The sequence below is a fragment of the Mauremys mutica genome, chromosome 13 (assembly GCF_020497125.1).
Source record: "Mauremys mutica isolate MM-2020 ecotype Southern chromosome 13, ASM2049712v1, whole genome shotgun sequence".
Taxonomy (NCBI): domain Eukaryota; kingdom Metazoa; phylum Chordata; order Testudines; family Geoemydidae; genus Mauremys; species Mauremys mutica.
The window spans coordinates 42295409-42314677 of NC_059084.1; positions in this window are offsets into that span (position 1 = coordinate 42295409).

Below are 19269 nucleotides of genomic sequence, written 5' to 3' on the forward strand. Positions count from 1 at the left end.
AAGGAAAACTAGATTTTAAACTGATACATGCTCCAAGGTAGTCTCTGCTATTCTTGAAAAACAACCTATGTACTGGAAAAGTCCAAACATTTTTATTTTTAAATCTGTGACAATGTTTCTGTTTTAAGCAGTTTACCTGAAATTGTCTGGTTCTCAATGAACAAAAAGAAAAAAAGTTTTGGTTTTCACAATTTCTATGAAAAGTCAACTATTGTTTCCTGGGCGGGGTGGCTTTGGCTGGGGGCTTTAGCTGTCTCTGCCTAAGTCTAAAGGTCCTACATGTATAACGCATATTCTGTGTGTATCAACTTTGCTCTCTACACGGTTTTACCATCCTGCAAGTAACAGTATGAAACAGCAATTAAACATGATTCCAATATAGCGAATGGGTTTGTAATTGTGGTATTATTGGAGACTATTAATGTTAGCATACTGGCTTAATTATAGATTTCCAATCTGGGCTAAATTTTCAATCTGTTTCCAATCTGTTTGTTTTCATTCTAAGTTTCCATTCCATTTAAATTATTCCAAAGGAAAACTGGATTTTCAATTGAAAACATTTTCCTACCATGTCTATGCTATCCATAAAAAACAATATATGTATTGGCAAAATCAAAACTTGTATTTTTTCAATAAAACAATGATTTTTTCCCAGATTTCTGCAGTTTTTAACAGCAGTTGTTTGGTTCTCAATACACAAAAGTAAAAAACTGTTTTGGTTTCCACGATTTCTTAGAAAAATGAGCTCTAGATGTTTATTAAATGATTGTAAAAGACTTACAGTTTCAATGTAATTCGTAGTTCTATTATAATATTATCTCCAGTATATTAAAACCCATATCTATTAACTGAAATAGCAAATTTACAGTGTTGGTCTTTGTGGAATGTGGAATGTTTCCCAGCCTGAGAAGCATTTGATAGTCCACTGTCAGGATTCTCAGTCATTGTCTGTTTCTATATCGCTCAATAATGCCCACACCACTGTGTTATCCAGCAGCTGGTTCACTGCCCCGTCACCATATTCCCTCAGAGGCTGGGTCTCTGCAGTTCCGGACAGTCAGGGACCTACTCCACAGATGACCACTCCTTGCTCCCCTCCTGGGACAGACTTGGTTGAGAGATGAATTACTAAATAGGATGGGGGACTGAAAGCCCTTCCAACTCTAGAGCTGATTCTGGGTTATGTAGAATTCAGATATCGTCACAGCCCAGGATGTACCTGCCCTGGGGTTAAATAGCTGAATCTGGTCCCCAGAGATGTAAGTGCAGCTCTAATCTCACCTTGGGATGAAACCACCCTGATAGTGGCATCCCAAGGAGACTGCAGAATAAAATAGGTATATGAAGCACAGACATGTGACCTACAATAGCTCAGAGCCCAGTGGCACCAGAGCCCCAGCTGGCCTGGAATAGCCTGTTCCTTCAATAACACCACATAAACACCTCTTGGAGAGCAGAGATGTTTTTCTCCTGCATTTCATCAGCAGCTCTTGGGATGCAGCCACCACAGGGAGCCACAGCTCAGGCTGCCCTGGCTGTTTGATGTTGATCACTAGGAAGCAGCCAGAGGCAAACACTAAAATCTCCTAGCTAAGGCCTAAACTTTTATTAATTGATACAGTTCCATTGAGTTCTGAGTAGTTAGGGCTGTTTACGCCAAGTGGAGATGTGACCCTTTGATTTATACAGAGCTACTTTGATTTAAACTAGCTGGGGATGAGATGCAGATGAACTATGTAGTTTTCACCAGCGTGGGGAATTAGGCCTCATTAACTCCAGTGGAGCTACTGGGGATTTACACCAGCTGGTAATCTGGCCCATTCTTCAGTTTCAAATACATATTCTTTGCCTGTGAATCTAAAGAGGAGATAAAAGTTCCTAACCAGTCTGCACATTCTTAACTCTTTGCCCCATGGAATTCAATTCAAGAATGGAACTTTCAATGGCTAAGGAGCATTTCTTTCCTACTGGGGAGAGAACTTTGGAGGAATTCAGTGTTGCTTTGATTTTCTGAATCTGATTTTCATTTTCTAAAATGGATGAATGGACCCACTTTCTTTCTTTCTTTCTTTCTTTCTTTCTTTCTTTCTTTCTTTCTTTCTTTCTTAACAATTATATGGTTTCTTTCTCCAAACATCACTAAAATAAAAGAGTCATTAGGCTGAAGATGCAATGCTATATGACATCTTAAAAATGTTTATTTCACACTGATTGTAGGTATGACAGAGAGACTGAACAATGATGAAGGGTCAGATCCTCATCTGGTGTAAATCAATTGTAGCTCCATTGGCGTTAAGGAGTCAAATCCGCACACCATCCCCACACAAACCTTGCGTAAAACTGCCATAATGCAGTTAGAGTCAATGAGACCAGATCTCTGGATGCTGTAAATTGGCATAGTGGTATGGAGCTATTTCAGTTGATGTGAGCTCAGTATCTGTACCATGATGCCTGGTTTTATGTTTGTTCCAGTATATTAGATTCTCATTGCTTAGAACCTCTATCCCATTTTAATTACCATAAAATATTCTGTATCAAAGGGATAGCCGTGTTAGTCTGGATCTGCAAAAGCAGCAAAGAGTCCTGTGACACCTTATAGACTAACAGATGTTTTGGATCATAAGCGCTCATGGGTGAATACACACTTCGTCACATGCATAAGTTGCCACGGGACTCTTTGCTGATAAAATATTCTAAAATCTTGAGATTATAGTTCATAGAGAGAAATCTGTGGGATGTTCTCCTTGTTGGTAAATTGGCTGCTAAATATATAGACACTCGGTCTGGGGCCCCTAGGTAAAATGACAATGATGGTGAGAGATGAGAGACCAGAAAAATGTCCAGTTTGAGACTCCCAGCAAGAGGAAGGACCTACTCTGCCTGGTGGAGGGCCACTTTAGAGGCACCCCCGGAGAGAGTGGGGAGAAGTGATGCCGTGTTTGTAAAAAACTGGGTTCTATCTCCCCGTATTGTCCCATCTGTCCACCAATGGTGAGAGCAATCCTGGAGCAGAAGCCTTCCCCTCAACCTTATGTAGTTATCTTTGTGACTGGTTCAGGGTCTCTGCACATTCAGGCAGATGTAGATGCATCAGTCAAACCCAAAGCAGTTTTCCTTCTCAGACCTATTGTCTCAAGCTTTCTGTATATTCTGGGAGGTGGAGTTAACATAGAGGTCATTTAATGACCTGCGAGAAACAGAAGGTCTGATAATCTAATTGTCTTGTTAGGAACCCCGATATGTAGAATGATGATGCACTGAGGGCACATGAAAACATTAAACAATTTTATTAGAACATTTAGTAAAGATACAAAGACTCCAAATTACCTTAAAAGACAACAGTAATGTGAAATTAAGCTGATCTTTTGCATCATCTCTTACATAAAATCACACCCTTTCTTGGGGTTCTGGGGGTCAGAGAGAAAAAGGATGTGAAAGGGTGTGAAAGGATCAGTTAAGGGAACTCTTAGAGGGCTTACTCCTTCACCCTCCCACTTCCCTTGTCCTTGTGTGAACAGAGAACAACAATACCTGAAGTCTGAAGGTGCAAACAATTTAATGTCTATTGGGTTGAACTTCCAGCAAGTTTAAATCCAGGTTCCTTTTTCCTTATTTTGGAATCGCAACTTACTTCCTGTTTGTGCCTAATTTATATTGCAATATTCTCAGCTATACCTTAACCAATCATTTTCCTGAAATCTATCTAACCAATCCTAACAGATTGTAACATAATTCTCTAACCAATTATATCCCACTACCCTAATTAGAAATGAGGGTTTCACAACCACAACTATTGAGAAGATTCAGAGGGGTGTTATTCTGGATCTAATGAAGTGGATATTCACCCATGAAAGCTTATGCTCCAATATGTCTGTTAGTCTAGAAGGTGCCAGAGGACTCTTTGTAGCTCTTGAGAAGTGATTTCTTCCCAGACATGATGCTATGAAACTAACCATAAGATTAGAAGGGACCTCAGGAAGTCATCTAGTTTGGACTCTGAGGATGTGACCATACCTTCCCAGCTTATGGCTGCTTCGGCTGCTTAGCCAAAGGCCTTAGCCTAAGAACCAGGCCTAGTACTATCCTCGTGAGTGAAGGCCCATACACAGGAGGACTGTGATTTTGATTCTTTGTTTTATACCCCTCTAACTATCTAAGTCATAAAAATACACCTAAGTTCTTAAAATATATGCCTGTATCCTAACAGGATATACGTACTTGGCACTGTCAAGACCTGCATTGATTGCCTTCATCCCCTGGGGACTTCTTCTGTAACGTGGGGCAAATCATTTAGTCTCTTTCTTCCTCAATTTCCCTTCTGTATAACAGGGACAATGGCATTTGCCTACTTCACAATGGTGTTCTGAGGACTGTCAAAATTAGACTCAGGACTCACAGTTTGTCAGACCACTCTGTTTTATTAGCACAGAGCTCTGCTAATGACACCCAGATAATGTGAGCACCATGCAAGACACAAACTATCTTATTTATACAGATAAAGGGTGAGAACTTAACAAGATAACAAAGGAAGCAGAATCAGATAAGTTTACCTGGGCTAGGCATGCATATCTTATTTCCTTACTAACTATTACCCATCTTCTGTTAATGTTTCGCCATTAGCACCATTGTTTATGCCTAATGTTTCTTTTCCTGGCACCTGTATTTCAACATTTCTTATTTCTGCTTAAAGGTACATACAACATTTCTTTAATCCATTCTTATTTTTACAATATAATTCATTCTACTTTCACAATCCCTCCTTTTGGTCAAGCTCACGCCATGACCAAAATTTTACTGGGTTCCACATATTAACCGTTCTTTATCTCTTTGTTCATCAGCAATATTCAAAATCATCATATTAGCACTCTGTTCTGGGGCAGTCACCTGAGTGGCATGCCTTACACAATTTTGGGTACAACAGGAGACTAACAAAAATTATTAGGATTCCAAACAGGATAGTCAGGGCTCCCTGAAACAACCAGTTTCCTATGCCAGAGAAATTGAACAGGTTACTTAACCACTTCCATAAAGAACTCGGATCTTCATGGGGAAGATATGCGATTTGTTCTAAGTGGCTAGCGTGATCTATTACCTCATTGGTATCGTCAGGTATAAACACACAACATTGTTTTCCAATGAGAGCACAGGTCCCTCCTTTGGCCGCCAGCACTATGTACAATGCCTGACGGTTTTGGAGGCCACCTGTCGGATTGCCCCTGTTTCTTTGGCCAGGGCTCTTAAACTTTCTCCAGTTTTATTTGCCATTATTTTAACTACTTCTTTTAACCTCAGGAGCCTTTTTGCCTGGTGTATTACTCCCCCAAGTGGGTTAAAGGAACTGCCAATAGTCTCTTCCCAGGTGTCATTACTGTTCCATATTGTGTTAAACGGACAAGGTCCTCCAGTGAGGTCTGGGGAATTGAGTGGGATAGCCAGGACAGGAACATCAGTTTGAGAGTGGGCTGGGATGTGGCTGCCCTGAGCTATCCACACTTGCTGCTGGATAAAAGAATTGTCATTGTGGACTCCCCAGACCTTCAGACACCAACAGCCGAGGAACAGGCACCACCAGAGGCGCATGTTGGAGGCAGGGCCCTTCTGGTTCTGACAACCTCAACTGAGGGAACTGTAGTCACAGTTTTATGTCCACCAGGCAGCAGGCGCTAGGCTCACTACTGCTTTTTCTTGGGCCTTGCTTTAGGTAGTCGTCTGCTTCTGGCAACCCTTACGAGAACGTAGATTGTAAGGTATTGCAGGCTGTTCCTCTACGTCATCTTCTGGAGTCAAAATTGACTCTGCGTGGTCCTGAGGTGATGATTGGTTCGCTGGGGGTGGTGCATTCTTACACGGCAAAGCATGTATCTGTTAGGTAAAAAGCAAGTCCTACTCACCTCTCCAGCACCCGAGTTTGTGCGGAGTTGGTATAGGGCTCAGAAATCTGTCAGAGACCAGACAACAATTCATTGATCAACGGGCTCACACAATCCTTAGCTTAAGAGAAAAGCTTCGGAGTAAGTGTGGCAAGTTTATTAGGGGTGAGCATCAATGTTTATACACAGAAGTAAACAAAGTGATTAACAGATCATAATGGTCATGCATAATCAATGAAGATTCTACAGGATAAAACAAGTTAAAATGTAAATTAGAAAAGACAAAGGAGGAGATGGCTACTTGTTGGGAGGGGGAGGTGTCATGAGTAGTTCGCAGGTCAGAACTTTGATTAAAAGTTTCAGATAGAGACATCAAGTCTGGATTAAGTTTAAACTCATAAAAAGTTCAGACTCAACATTCCTCCATTTGTAGCTTTGGGATAACTATTTACCAAAAGCTACACCCCATTTTAAGGAGCCAAGGGCCGCTTGGCAATTTCAGCCTGGGCCAACTCGAAGAGAGTAAGGCCTTTGGCTGAAGTAGGAAAAGAATAAACTGACCCACATGAGTTTATGAGGGAGGGGACACACTGGATACAGCAACACAGTATTATAAGGATTACTATGGCCCCAACAATACCCACCAAGAGGTTTTAACCCACCCAAATCCAGGCAGCCAATTTCATAAGGCTCCCCACCAATCATAAGGTGGCTGGCCAGAGGAGTAGTTTTTAGCCATTTCCCTTAGATGTTTGGTACGTTGAAAAGTGTCAGGGTAGGTGTTATTTACAAAAACACAGCATTCTTCATAAGCAGAAAATAAACTAAAAAGGCATAATAAAAAACATACAGTTGTCAGAATAAAAGGTCCTCTTATTTTTTTTGAGTCAATTTAAGTCTGATGTCTGAAAGAGGTAAGCTGGTCCACTGGTCAGAGGCAGTGTTCTCAGTGGTGGCAAGGGCTGCTGGTCCGTCACTGTGGTCCACTCTGGCTGGCTTGACGTGGGAGTGGTGGATCCAGGATTTGCGTCCTTCCAGGAACACTGCAGTCTGGGTTGTTAAAAGAACCTGGTGGGGTCCAGTAAACCTCGGCTGGAGGGCGTCGCCACGAACGAACTTTTTGGCCCAGACGAAGTCCCCTGGTTGGAACGGGTGGATCTGTTCTTCCAGCGGCACGGTCTGGGAAAACTGCGAGGCTTTCCAAAGGGTACGGAGGCGAGCCTGTAGGGAGAGAAACTGGCACGCGGTCATATGATCCCCTCCCAATAGTGAAACATCAGCACGTGGTAGCGCCCCGCCTTTGAAAGGGGGGTGTCCATAGAGCAGTTCAAAGGGGGATAATCCCAATACACGGGTTGGGCGAGTACGAAGGTGAAACAGGACCAAGGGAAGTACCTGAGGCCACTTTAACCCTGTTTCCTGACAGTATTTAGCCAATGTAAGCTTAAGCTCCCTATTTATACGTTCAACTTTCCCGCTAGACTGGGGGTGGTAGGGTGTATGAAAGGAATGTGAAATGCCCAGTCCTTGTTCTAAACGGCCAAGGACATTACCAGTAAAGTGGGGTCCGCGATCTGAATCAAGTATGAGAGGGATGCCAAAACGGGGTACAATGTCTTTAAGGAGGATCTTCGCCACTGTGGCAGCAGTACAATTAGCAGTAGGAAAAGCTTCGACCCATGAAGTCAGAGGGCAAACCAAAACAAGGAGGTGCTTTTTCCCAAAAGCCTTTGGCATATCTGCAAAGTTAATTTGAAGATGTTGAAATGGAACAGCAGGCGGCGGTCTTTTACCCTTAATTTTGTTAAGAGGCGGAGCAGGTCCATTTCGCTGACATGTGCTGCATGCTTTCACTATTGACAGGCAGTAGGGTTGAATGCCTGGAGCATACCAAAAGCGAGCGATGGTGTTCACAAGGGCGTACGTGCCGTAGTGACCCCCCTTATCATGGTGCCAGCGAACTGCCACGGGGTATGTGGAGCGAGGGAGGCAGGCTCGGCCATCCGGCATAAGCCAGGTCCCTTTGACCAGAGTGGCTCCGAGGCTTTCCCACGACTGTAGTTCAGCAGCGGGTGCCAGTACAGGGTAAAAGCATACTTGCTATCAGTAAAAATGGTAACGGTCTTACCAGCGGCCAACTGGCAAGCTCGGGCCAGGGCATAGAGTTCGGCGGCTTGGACTCCCCAGTTGCCTGGCAGTGAGGCGGCCTCTTGAATGTCCCATTCAGAGGTGACTGCATAACCATTAACATAGAAGGAGCTTCCGTCCGAGAAGAGGATGCAATCAGGGTTGTCCAGTGGCACGTCAAACAGGTTGTTCTTTATCTGTAAGATGCTATGAACTACTTCCACACAGTTGTGCTGATCCTGGAGGACTGGCAGGTCAGGAAGCAAGGTAGCTGGATTAAGGGGCCCACATTTTTTAAAAATTAGGTTAGTGTCTTCTAGGAGTTCGGCCTTTAGCTGCTGCTGACGATGGGCCGAAAAGACTTGGGTCGTGCCCCTACGCAGAAGGGCTGACAAGGCATGAGAGGTCCAGACCGTGGTAAAATGACCCAGGGTCAGGCTCTTTGCCTTTGTGATCAGCAGGGCAGCTGCTGCCAGAGTCCGGGTGCAGGATGGGGTTCCCTGAGCGACAGGGTCGATCTGCTGGGAGTAAAAAGCAAGCGGAAAATGGTGGGGCCCGCTCAGCTGGGTAAGGACGCCACTAGCAATTCCGCCCCTCTCGTGGACAAAAAGGTGAAAGGGTTTGCTGTAATTGGGGGGGCGGAGAGACATGGAGGAGGCCACACTGTCCTTGAGTAACTGAAAGGCTTGAATCGTGTCTGGGGACCACTGCAAAGGGTCAGGAGCAAGGTTAGCAGTGAGTCGGTGGAGCGGTTTGCTTAACTCCCCGCAGGACGGCAACCAAGGGCGACAGAAGCCAATTAATCCTAAGAAACCTTGAAGTTGTTTCTTGGTGTTTGGCAGAGGGCAGTTTTGGATAGTCTTTATGCGGACTGGGTCCATTTGTCTCCCCTCTGGGGTTAACAGGAAGCCCAGATATCGGACCTTCTGTGAGACCCACTGAATCTTGTTAGGGTCTACCTTGTGGCCTCTGGTGTGTAGGTATAATAAAAGTGCCTTACCATTGATGCGGAGGGCGGCTTCTTCGCGGTTACCTAGTAGGATGTTATCTACGTATAGGACTAACGTGGATCCCTGCTGACTGGTGAAGCCTTTCAAGTCGTGGCGGAGGCATTGGCTGAAAATCGTGGGGCTGTCTCTGTAGCCTTGAGGAAGTCGTTGCCAGACATAACTTTGTCCCTCCCAGGTGAAACCAAAGAGATATTGAGAGTCTGGGTGCACAGGAATGCTGAAAAAGGCTGATTTTAAGTCAATAACAGTGAACCACTCAGCATCCCAGGGGATTTGGCTGATGATAGTAGCTGAATCAGGAACTACTGCATGAAGAGGGACCACATACTGATTAATAACCCGTAGATCCTGTACAAAGCGCCAACGAATAGGGTCTTCGTCCTTTTTAGGAGGCTTTTTGACAGGCAGTATAGGGGTATTACAGGGAGTGCGCTGAGGGCGGACTAGCTTTTGTGCAATGAATCCCTTGACAATGGGGCGGATGCCCTCCCGGGCTTCCAGCGACAGGGGGTATTGGGGAACTGACGGGGGGGCTAAGGAGGGCTTCACTTGAATCCTTACTGGCTCTGCCGAAAGGAGCAGGCCAACATCAGTGTCAGAAATTCCCCAGAGGGTTGAAGGCAAGTCAGTGAGGTCAGGGGAGAGAGAGGGGGGGTTTCCCAATTACCCTGAGTTAGGGCCGAATCTCCTAACACTGTCATCAATAATCCTACCCCTTCAGGAGTGCAGGTTAAAGTAGCCTCAAGCTTACAGAGTAAATCCCGGCCCATCAAAGGGATCGGACAAGCTGGGGAAAAAAGAAAACGGTGAGAAAAACATTTATCAGCATAAATAACATTTAGAGGCAAAGTGAGTCCCAGAGACTGTGGGTTGCCTTCCACCCCAGTTGCAGTTTTAACCTCAGAGGATAGCCAGGGAGAGGGGGCTTGATTTAAAAGAGAGACAGTAGCTCCAGTATCAATGAGGAAACAGACAGGCAGTCCCTGGACTGAAAGGGTTAGATGAGGCTCTTTGCTGGGAGGGGAGAAAGTGAGGAAAGAGCCCGCTAAAGACATTAAGGAAATAAGACCATTACATTGTTTGCCTTCGCCCCCGGGGTACCGTCATTGAGAAGGCTGAGTTTGCTGCAGCTGCTGCTGTTGCCCGTAGTTGATCCAGGCCTGAGGAACGGGCTGGGCTGGTGGTGCAGGGGTGTATTTGTCCCTGGTGTAAGTATCTGCGGATGTGACCGGACCCTCTGGGCGTCCCCAGGGGCATTCACGTTTAAAGTGACCGGGCTGTCCGCACTGAAAACAATTTCCTGATGGCTGGGGTTGCCGGGACCCTCTTCCCCGAGCACCCTGAAATTCCCTGCCACGGCCACGGCTTCTGCCTCGAATACCACCGTGAAAAGCTAAAGCCATCAACTTATATTCTTCCTTTTTCTCTTTCTTTTTACTACTTTCCCTTTCTTTCTCCCATGCAAAACTTCTTCCGAGGTGTGCCCCTCCAATTCCTCCTTATCCCTCTGCAGAGATTCCAATTTGGAGTCCTGCAGATTCCCCTCTGCGCTCTGGAGAGAGTCCCCTTGCGGAGGAATAGGGGCAGGTGCAGTGGGGACCAACTGACGAGTTAAAACACGCCGTGGTTTACACCCTTCATCGAAATAACATGGAGGGGGTTCACTCTCGGGAGAATACCTGACTGCCATAATTTTTAAAGATTTTCACAGCTCTGCTGCTGTGTCCCAACAAAACCAGTAACATAACTGTCCCGGATGGTCTTTTTCGATCTGGCTCCTTACTCCTCTTAAGGCAGCCTGTTCGAAAGAGCCATACGAAGGCCACCTCATCTCCGGGTCGGCCAATACCGTGGTATACCCAGTCCAATTCCTTACACACAGTGTGTACAACTTCCTCCTAGACATTCCTGTCTGTACTGGGAGTTTCCCTTCATTCCATAACTTATTTACAATCCCCAGCGGACTCTCAAGAAGCACGCTAGTCCCTTGACCCATGGTGTCTGACAGGAGCCCTCCAACTGGCGTTTATCCTGCTGTCCAGTACACGACCCCTCAATATTGAATTGGCTGGGAGAAATCTCCCGTGGCGCCTGCCAATTTGTATATGAGTGGTCTGACCACTGGACAGAGGCACCGCAACAGAAGGAATCCCGGACGAGCCCCCAAATTGTTAGGTAAAAAGCAAGTCCTACTCACCTCTCCAGCACCCGAGTTTGTGCGGAGTTGGTATAGGGCTCAGAAATCTGTCAGAGACCAGACAACAATTCGTTGATCAACGGGCTCACACAATCCTTAGCTTAAGAGAAAAGCTTCGGAGTAAGTGTGGCAAGTTTATTAGGGGTGAGCATCAATGTTTATACACAGAAGTAAACAAAGTGATTAACAGATCATAATGGTCATGCATAATCAATGAAGATTCTACAGGATAAAACAGGTTAAAATGTAAATTAGAAAAGACAAAGGAGGAGATGGCTACTTGTTGGGAGGGGGAGGTGTCATGAGTAGTTCGCAGGTCAGAACTTTGATTAAAAGTTTCAGATAGAGACATCAAGTCTGGATTAAGTTTAAACTCATAAAAAGTTCAGACTCAACATTTATCCATGCTGCGGATGCCAGAAAGTTTAACAGCCGTCTGGGTAGTATGCAGTGCCTGATGATTCTTTGATGCTCTTTAAGTCTTTTTGCTTCTTTCCTTGACTCTGGCTATAACAATGACCTTCACACCTTATCTTTTCCTGATGCATTCATTCCTCATTCACACAAACAGATTGAGAATACAAACAGTAGTATTTTATATCGAGCAAAAAAGGCATTGCAAATTAAACCTTGCTAAGTTTTACAATTAATAACCAAGACAATTTACATTGAGACCCAGGCCTTCAATGTTTCTCTAATTTACTTAACATAGACACAATAGAGAATCCTGTCTTTTACTACCTAAATCTTAAAACAAAGTGTTAGAGAGGGCCCAATTTGTAATGCATATGGGAAAACAGAATCTTATAGTCCCAGAGGGTCATTTCTTTCTGCTATTCAAAAAGGGTGGCTAGCAGGATGAAATCAAATTATACATTATAAAGTCCAGCTCCTACATATCCCCCTTTTGACACTAAGATTATTAATCGCCAGTGTCACTTCTTATGTAGTAAAATACTGGGAGGTGATTTGGGCCTATGGCTCTAGCTTTGCATACATTTGTGTTATCCACCAGCATATTTTAAACATTTCAATTAAACACATACAATTTAAAACCAAAAACAATTAGGGGTAGTAACATTAGTATGCCAGTAGTTGTGGGAGACCATCCAGAAAATGTTATACCAATGGTAAGCTGTTATGTCTTTCTGCAGTGGCAATTCTTAACATGTCCCCATTTGAATGTATAATATTAATGGTTCTGTTTCCCACATTGTTTTGTTTGTTTGTTTTTGTTTTTAGGAACTGTTACCTTTTTAAACAGATAATTGGTAACTGTTTGCCATTCAATGCAAAGACTGATAGAGAACTCCGCTAAATCAGTGCTTACAGTAAGCTGAGACTTTTTGGTTGTGGCAAATAGTAAATGTGATTATTGGTAAACACAGTACTTACATTACATGTACATTTGTCTACTGGTGGGTTGCTAACACTTTTATCCTTTTAAAACACTTCTTTCCAATAATTAACACACACAGTGCCCGTTATACAATACTTTGGCCTAATTATTAATTTTATCCCACATACAGGATCCTAGTGAGATGTCTTTACTACAGGGCTTTGGAGCAACAGGCATGGACAAGCCTACCCACTTTTGAGGAGTCCACTTGGTACAACCTCTAGTGTCCAATAGTTTCCCTTCCTCCCACTGGCTTGAGGTTTGAGGTAGCCAGAAGGATCCCAGGTGCAATCTGTGGAGTGGGCTAACTTTCCATATCTTTGCTTCCAGAGCCTGTTGGTGTGCAATTTTAACAACAATTTCTTCACAACAAATTTTGTCTTACCGTACTGGAGACATACTGCATCCAGTTATATTGATAGGTATTAAACAATTATCTTTTTTTTTGCTTTAACAGATGTATCAAAACCTTAATTTTTTTTTATATTACCCAAAACATTTTATGTTCTAAATATCTGCATTTCAGTACATTTCATAGCTATTGCAGTATGTTTTTTTAACTTTTATTTGTTTTTGTAATAGGTTGTTTTGTAGCTGGTATTAGCTTTTTCTGATTTTCTGAAAAACAAAAATAACATTTTTCTACCCCTTTCAGGGTGGCATTGATTGTTGCTTAAAAGATTCCTTTCTTTTACAAATATCCTTGCTGATTGCAGGCAAAACAGAGGAATTACCCCCATATTTTCCTGTGTTTTTTTTTTATATAGGCAGGCCAGGTTTTAATGGCTTCTACTTTTTAAGGGTTATGGGGAAATTATTCCACTGTTTAGCTATTAAATTCATGAGGTGGTGTACCTCAAGTTTTTCTTCTTATATAGCAGACCAAGTTTGTAATGTTTTTCCTGCTGTGTTAAGCTTTAAGTTTATTCACAGGTAATAGCTGAGAAGCATCATTACCATATTATCTTAAAGGATTTTTCCAAAAATCATACATACTATACGTTGTTACAGGGGTACTTACTAACATTACATTTATTTCAATGTTTAATATTAACAATAACATTAGCGTCAAATCTATTAAAGATATCTTGTTATACCATGTTTTTTTTTTATTTAGGCAATTTCTTTTGTGCTGGCAGTTTTCACCTTCCTTTATCAGTTAGGTAATTTGCATCAACACAGGCTTGGCTTTTGGATTCAAAGCCATCAGCAGAGCTCAGAGACTCTGTCTTAAAAGGGACACAATCAACTTCCACCAGAGTTTTGATTTTTTTCCACTTTCAACTCCTGCTTACAAAACACACAGAGATCTGAAAAAGAAAACAGTCTATTGCGGCTCTTTTTGGAGCCCTAATAGGATTTTAATTCAGTAGCATATTTCATTTGTATTTCTTTTACCCCTTTTTACAATATACACTGCACCTGTCCTAGGGAAAAAGCACATTCCTTCTATACTACAACTTTTTTTTTTTAAACATTAGCCATATCAATTTTTACATACGATGTAACTGTTTCTTTTTTCTTACAGAGTTTTCATGTACCCTTATCAAAAGTGACAGTCTGATTACACAGAGCCATTTTAAGGCTCAGTGTTTTTATCATTGCTTCTTTTTGTTTTGTGCACCTCACCCCTGCTGTTGCTTCAGAGGGGCACTGTTAAATTTTTTTTATTCTTTCACTACAGCTCTTATCTGCTATTGTTACAAAAAAAAAACAACCAACCAAACAAAAAGACTCCAGAATCTCTCCCTATTCTCCTGATTTTGACTGCCCTATTGCAGCCATGACTTGGTTTTTATTTAAAAAACTTTTTAAATTTTATAAAGAATCAAGTTATTTCTTAAGGGTTAAATGCTAAATCCCAAAGCCAAACAACACTAATTACCTGTGTCTTGCAAAAAGGTCTGTCAGTTTTGCATCTTTGAATTAAGAGTCAAATGAATTTTTAGCGGCATTAAAAACAAAACCAATTTATCTTACGCCTACAAAACAGGAGTTTTACAAACCAGATATGTTGGTTTAGATTCTTAGAACTTTACATATTTTCACAGACAAATAGATACATACACATTTTCTTTTCCTTAACATTCCTTTACACTGCTTTGTTTTTACATAGCTCTATATATATATTTGGATTATTTACAGGCATTCTTTTGGAAAAGGGCCCATTTTCCCTTCAGAATGGCTGCAAAGAAACCAAGAATTCTCTCTCTTTAACATGGTCCTTTTTAACATTTTCAAAAAGTTTAACTGCTTAATTCTCTCCAGCCTTTGTAGAGTTAACTTTTCACTCTCTTTCCTTAAATCACTTGTTTATCTCCCAAAATAACACCTTTATCACCTCAGATTTCACCATTTTAAGTATTGTTCCAGGGGTTCATGCCTGCACTTACTGCTTTTCTTACTCCTTACACTATGCCCTTAGGGCTTCCAAGATGTTTTTCAGTTTCTTTATCTGTTGCTTGCCTGCTTTTCTGGGCCCGATCCTGCTTTTTTCCAATGAACCGTTTGTGAGTGAAATTGTGGTCACTTCACAATTTTGAAATAAATGTTTAAGGAAAGGGACCAGGAAGGGTGGGGGCTAGTTGAGGAACCCACCTTCTTTGCTGAATTGGTAGTGGAACTCTAAAGAATCAGTTTTTGAGGCAGACAACAAAGGGGAACAGAACAAGGGGCTTTTTGTCCTTTTTACAATGAGATGGGAGTATTAAGGGGGTTGGATCGATCCGGGGTGGGTTTTTGAGAATGGGGTAAAGGGGAGCGCTCGGTCTGGTGGTGGGAGAGGAGGCTTTCAACTTATTATTTGAATATTTGAGAGAGGCAAGTTTTGATTTTGTCCAACTACGAATTGCCTCTTCCCACCACTGAATGAAACAATTAACCTCTTCTTTAGCCAATTTAGTTTTAGGTTGGCCGAGTTTGTCATTTAAGACGTCCACTCGGTCTTTGTTCCAAGATTTTAACAGTGGCCACTGAGTTTTGGGATCCCCCTGAGTTAGCCTAGACCATTTTTCCAGAAATTTACAGGAGTCCGGACCCTTCTTACAGGAGTCTGGACCCATCCTAAATATATAAAATGAGCCAGCGTTCGTTTAGGGAACTGTCCAGACTTAGACGTCTGGTTACCCATACAGGAGGACTTCACACACCAATCGCACAAGAAGGAAATTCGGGTTAGGAGCCCACAGGCTACTGCCTCAATCGCCCTTGCTTTCACACCAGGGGTTTTACCCAAAGTGCGGTGCGGCTGCGATTGTGCAGATTCCACTCACTCAGACCACGGGGACAGGAACCCCTTGGTCGGCCGATCCCCGGACGGAGATGGCACCCAGACTCAAACACTCCACAGGAGGATGGATAGACACAGAGACAGGACAGTCCTCAGTCCGGACAAAACACAGAAATAATTACCTGACCAGATTCCTAATGTAAGATCCCTGGATCCCTACCAGAACAGAGTAGGAACCAACAGGTTCAATGGCGTAGAGTTCACTGTGGTCATGCACCTTTCCGTTCTGGTGGAGGACCGCTCGGGCCAAATGCCCAGGTGCCGGCTGCCACGGTCGTCCTACAAAAACAGTCAGGAATCACACAGCCCCAGTGAAGACGGTTGCCATCTTGGTGGAACCTCCAAATTGTCAAAGTTAGACTCAGGACTCACAGTTTGTCAGATAATGTGAGCACCATGCAAGACACAAACTATCTTATTTATACAGATAAAAGGGTGAGAACTTAACAAGATAACAAAGGAAGCAGAATCAGATAAGTTTACCTGGGCTAGGCATGCATATCTTATTTCCTTACTAACTATTACCCATCTTCTGTTAATGTTTCGCCATTAGCACCATTTTTTATGCCTAATGTTTCTTTTCCTGGCACCTGTATTTCAACATTTCTTATTTCTGCTTAAAGGTACATACAACATTTCTTTAATCCATTCTTATTTTTACAATATAATTCATTCTACTTTCACAGGACTAAGGATTGTGAAGAGCTCAGATACTCTGTTATGGAGGCCATATAAGTAGATAAAATTGAATGAATGAAATTCTTGGCCAACAATTCTATCTCATAGAGTAGAGGAGGGCAAACTATGGCCTACGGGCCACATCTGGTCCGCAGGACCGTCCTGCCTGGCCCTTGAGCTCCCAGCTGGGGAGGCTAGTCCCCAGCCCCACCCCTTCTGTCCCGCCTCCCCCATCAGTCAGGGGACAAGGAGCAGGGTGGGTTGGATAGGGGGGTTCTGAGGGGAGCAGTCAAGGTGTGAGAAGTTGGAGGGGGTGGGCGCCAGGCTGCTTGGGGAGGCACAGGTTTCCCTACCCAGCCCTCCATACCGTTTCACAACCCCAATGTGGGCCTTGGGCCAAAAAGTTTGCCCACCCCTCTCATAAAGACTATAATCAGGTTCCTTCATGTGGGTCTTCTCCTGAAATTAAAATAACTATAATTTCAGATTGAAGGTTTAGAATCTCAAAGCTGCCTCAGGGATTAAACATGCCTAAATCCCATGAAAATTTGAGCATCTAGATACCTAAGAAAGCTTGGAAGTTTTTAAAGAGGCAAAACACACAGCTGGCCTGCAACACAAATCTGTTAGAAGTTCGCTTTCCTCCTTGAGCACAGGAACCTTCCCATTAACCTCTTAATGGTGCTTTTCAACTCAGTGTTCCTCAGGGTGTAGATCATTGGGTTCAGCATTGGAGTGAGCACTGTGTACAGCATAGACACTGCCTTGTCCACCTGGAGATGCTGGTCATAGATGAAGACACAAGGCATATGAAGACCATTTTGATGACTTAGGGGACATCGCATTAGAAACCGTCTAGTGTGTTGGGTGCACAGAATGGCAGTTGGATGATCAGTGCAAGCTGGACAATAGAATGGACAACGCCACCCAGCTATGCCCTTGCCCCCAGCCCCATGCACATACTTCTGTTCGTGATAGACAGGTAGTGCAATGGCTTATAGATGGCCATATACCGATCAGCCGCCATCACTACTAGGAAGAAGACCACAGTGCCCCCGATGAAGTGGAAGAAGAACATCTGGATCAGACACCCATTGAATGAGATGGTTTTGTGCTGGTACAGGAGGTCCTTTAGCATCTTGGGGGCAGTCACCGAGGACTAACTGAGGTCCAGGAAAGCCAAGTTGGCCAACAGGAGGTATATGGGCGTGTGGATGTGAGGGTCAGAGATCACGTTGGTGATGATGATGATGAGGTTCCCAAGGCATGTAGTCCCATAGACTAGGAAGAAGACCAGAAAGAGGAAGTGCTAGAGCTCAGTGCTCTGAGAGATGCCCCCAGAATAAATTCTGTCGTAGGGCTGGTGAGATTCTCCTGTTCTGTTTAGGGTTCTTAAACTATACCTGCAGGGAGGACATTAATGAGAATGATGAACTCCTTGAAGTTCTTGCTGTTAAATTACTGGTAACCACTCACAACCTTAACAAAGCTTTTGTTTTGTGCATTATTTTGCTTAGGAATTCCCTTTCTGATTGGGAAAGCACACACAAAAAACCCAATAGTGTAACTTCAGTGGAAAAGTGTAGATGGTTAATTAGGTACCTATGACCCCCTATTTGTGGTGGCTCACATGCTAGGTGAGTGTATGAACTACTGGGCGGTAGCGTCCCAGGCCCATTGTCTTTCATAATGGCACTTCATAGTGATTCTTAGTATTTGTGACAGAAAACTGGTGAGAATGATTCTGTATCCGGGTGGTTAAGGTCGTCATGGGGATACTCAAAATCAAATCCTTGCTCCAGTTTATCTTTAAGTATTTACACAAAATAGCAGAGCTTCAAGAGTGGAGACTGAGTAAACCCCAGACCCCAATATCCCATAACCCAGACCATGCTCCTCTGTTATGGAAGACCTAAATTCAAACCCTTTCCCTGTATTAGGGAAAAAGGGAAATCAAACCCAGTTGTCCCACCCCACAGGTAAATCTGCGAACCACTAAGCTTCAGTTTATAACAGAGGCACCACCTTCCCGAATTGTTTTGAAATTTTTGACCCAGAAACAAGTTCTGAAAAATATGTTCACTTGCTTTTTTGTATTACTATTCTCCAATTATTGGTAACAACTGTCAGTCTTAACTCCTGCTTGGCAATGTTTTTGTTTCTTGTTGTCGTTTTTTCTTTAGGAATTCCCTTCTTTCCACCACCACTGTGAAGTCGACTGCTCCTGGAAACTCAGACAGGAGACGTAATCCTAGGCACTTTAAGAAATTACATATTGCTGCATTCCTTTCACCTTTCTCTCTCGTGTTGGTCATAGACAGAGATCTCTACTCAAAGTAAAATCATCAGATGATTCCTATACTCTAACCGTATGTAAATTCAACAGTGCTAGGAGGTTTGTGTGTGCAGAGATGCTAGCACTGAATCTAGAAGCATTTGTATAACTTGTGGCACATGGAATGGGTGAGGATGTTGTGAATACCGTCCGTCATTCTCACTAATCAGAACTTATTGATGCATGTCTTCATCTATGTATAATGTATTTCCTAGACAGAGTCAACAAAATCACTGTCCAATAAAGAGTAAAGCACAGTGGAGTGCATGAACCCTGATAAATAAATCCCCTTCATATGGATGAGTGAGGCTGTGTCTACACTACAAGCTATGCCACCGCAGTGTAGATGCTTACTACAGTCAAA